The sequence below is a fragment of the Arachis duranensis genome, chromosome 4, assembly GCF_000817695.3.
Source record: "Arachis duranensis cultivar V14167 chromosome 4, aradu.V14167.gnm2.J7QH, whole genome shotgun sequence".
NCBI lineage: Eukaryota > Viridiplantae > Streptophyta > Magnoliopsida > Fabales > Fabaceae > Arachis > Arachis duranensis.
In genome coordinates, this window is record NC_029775.3 from 83,938,589 (window position 1) to 83,941,896 (window position 3,308).

Consider the following 3,308-nt stretch of genomic DNA (forward strand, 5'->3'; position numbering starts at 1 on the left):
GGAATCCGGAAAGTCTAACCTTGTCTGTGGTATTCCGAGTAGGATTCCGGGATTGAATGATTGTGACGAGCTTCAAACTCTCGAAGGCTGGGCGTTAGTGACAGACGCAAAAGAATCACGGGATTCTATTCCAACCTGATTTAGAACCAACAGATGATTAGCCGTGAGCATTTGGACCATTTTCACTGAGAGGATGGGATGTAGCCATTGACAACGGTGATGCCCTACATACAGCTTGCCATGGAAAGGAGTAAGAAGGATTGGATGAAAGTAGTAGGAAAGCATAGATTCAACAGGGATAAGCATCTCCATACGCTTATCTGAAATTCCCACCATTAATTTACATAAGTATTTCTATCCTATTTTATTTATCTTTTAATTATCTAATCCAATCACATTTGAATTAGCCTGACTGAGATCTACAAGATGACCATAGATTGCTTTATACCAACAATCTCCGTGCGATCGACCGTTACTCACGTAAGGTATTACTTGGACGACCCAGTGCACTTGCTGGTTAGTTGTGCGGAGTTGTGACTAAGTATAATTTATGTGTGAGAGCTACCAAATTATTGAAGCCATTGTTGATGATCACAAAATCCGTGCACCAAGTGTTTGGTGCCGTTGCCGGTGATTGTTCAAGTATGGACAACTGACGGTTCATCTTGTTGCTCAGATTAGGTAATTTTTTTTTGAAAAAATCTTTCAAAAAATTTTTATTCCTATTTTCGAAAATTTTTTAAAATAAATCATTCTATAACTTCAAAACATTTAAGAATGGATTCCAGAGTTTCATGAAGCATGTTGAATCCTGGCTGGCTGCAAAGCCATATTCAAACTCCTTTGGAATTGGTCTTCAACTAATCACCACAATGCATGTAATTCTATCCTAAAGCTGACTGGCTATTAAGCCATGTCCAACCCTTTGATTGGAGCTTTGGGCTAATATTGAAAGATTCTTGGAATTCTTCTTAAAGATTTTGAATTTCTTATTTTCTTTTTCCTATATGTTTTTCGAAAAAAATAAAATAAAATACAAAAAAATTAGAAAAAAATAAAAAATATTTTGTGTTTCATGTTAGAATCTTGAGTCAATTTTTAAGTTTGGTGTCAATTGCATTCTTAAAAAAATTTTTCTTGCATTTTTTGAAAATTCATGCATTCATGGTGTTCTTCATGATCTTCAAGTTGTTCTTGACAAGTCTTCTTGTTTGATCTTGATGATTTCTTGTTTTGTGTTGTATGTTATTTTTCATATGCATTTTTGCATTCATAGTGTCCATGCATTAAAGAATTCTAAGTTTGGTGTCTTGCATGTTTTCTTTGCATAAAAAATTTTTCAAAAATATGTTCTTGATGTTCATCATGATCTTCAAAGTGTTTTTGATGTTCATCTTGACATTCATAGTGTTCTTGCATGCATCATGTGTTTTGATCCAAAATTTTCATGTTTTGGGTCATGTTTATGTTTTTCTCTCTCCTCATTAAAAATTCAAAAATAAAAAAATATCGTTTCCTTATTTCCCTCCAAATTTTCGAAATTTTGGGTTGACTTGGTCAAAAATTTTTAAAAATTAGTGTTTCTTACAAGTCAAGTCAAATTTTCAATTTTAAAAATCTTATCTTTTCAAAACTTTTTCAAAAATCAAATCTTTTTCATTTTTTATTTTTTTCGAAAATTTTAAAAATATTTTTCAAAAATCTTTTTCTTAATATTATTCCATAATTTTCGAAATTACACCAACAATTAATGTAATTGATTCAAAAATTTGAAGTTTGTTAATTTCTTGTTAAGAAAGGCTCAATCTTTAATTTCTAGAATCATATCTTTTAGTTTCTTGTTAGTCAAGTAATTAATTTTAATTTTAAAAAAATTAAATCTTTTTCAACCATATCTTTTTATCATATCTTCTTATCTTATCTTTTTATCATATCTTTTTCAAAAATTTGATTTCAAAATATCTTATCTAACTTCTTATCTTCTTATCTTTTCAAATTTGACTTTAATATCTTTTTCAACTAACTATTTGACTTTTTGTTTGTTTTTTTATCTTTTTCAAAACCACCTAACTACTTCTCCCTCTCTAATTTTCGAAAATATCTCATCCCTTTTTCAAAATTCTTTTTAAATTAATTAATTGTTTTAAATTTTAATTTTAATTTTATTTCTTATCTTTATTTTTCGAAAATCATTTAACTCTTTTTTAAAATTTATTTTCTAAAATTTCTCCTTCTCTCATATTATTCTATTTATTTATTCATTCACTAACACTTCTCTTCACCTTTCTTCATCTCAATTCACTACCCCTATCCTTACCCTTCTGTTTGGATTCTCCTTTCTTTATTCCCTTTCTTCTTCTACTAACAATAAGGAACCTCTTTACTGTGACATAGAGGATTCTTCTTTCTTTTCTTGTTCTCTTCTTCCCTATATGAGCAAGAACAAGGAAAAAGGCATTCTTGTTTTAGCTGACTCTGAACCTGAAAGGACTCTGAAGAGGAAATTAAGAGAAGCTAAATTACAACAATCCAGAGACAACCTTACTGAAATTTTTGAACAGGAAAAAGACATGGCAACCGAACCTAACAACAATAATGTAAGGAGGATGCTTGGTGATTATATTACACCTACTTCCAAGTTTGATGGAAGAAGCATCTCAATCCCTACCATTGGGACAAATAATTTTGGGCTAAAACCTCAACTAGTTGCTCTAATGCAACAAAACTGTAAGTTTCATGGACTTCCATCAGAAGATCCCTAACATTTTTTAACTAAGTTCTTGCAGATCTGTGAAACTGTAAAGATGAATGGAGTAGATCCTGAAGTCTACAAGCTCATGCTTTTCCCTTTTGCTGTAAGAAACAGAGCTAGAACATGGTTGGATTCACAACCTAAAGATAGCCTGGACTCCTGGGATAAGCTGGTCACGGCCTTCTTGGCTAAGTTCTTTCCTCCTCAAAAGCTGAGCAAGCTTAAAGTGGATGTTTAGACCTTCAAACAAAAAGATGGTGAATACCTCTATGAAGCTTGGGAAAGATACAAACAGATGACCAAAAGATGTCCTTTTGACATGTTTTCAGAATGGACCATGATAAATATATTCTATTATAGTCTATCTGAGTTCTCTAAGATGTCATTGGACCATTCTACAGGTGGATTCATTCACCTAAAGAAAACGCCTGCAGAAGCTCAAGAACTTATTGACATGGTTACAAATAACCAATTCATGCACACTTCTGAGAGGAATTCGTGAATAATGGGATGCCTCAAAGGAAGGGAGTTCTTGAAATTGATGCTCTGAATGCCA

At 32.0% G+C, this 3,308-nt stretch overlaps 1 non-coding gene across 1 annotated transcript; it reads right to left on the reverse strand.

The window, feature by feature from the left end:
- Positions 1-2,969: 2,969 nt before the first annotated feature.
- LOC127747130 (small nucleolar RNA R71) lies at positions 2,970-3,073 on the reverse strand. Its single transcript, XR_008008934.1, has one exon. It is a non-coding gene; the product is annotated as a small nucleolar RNA R71 (small nucleolar RNA).
- Between the last annotated feature and the right edge of the window lie 235 nt (positions 3,074-3,308).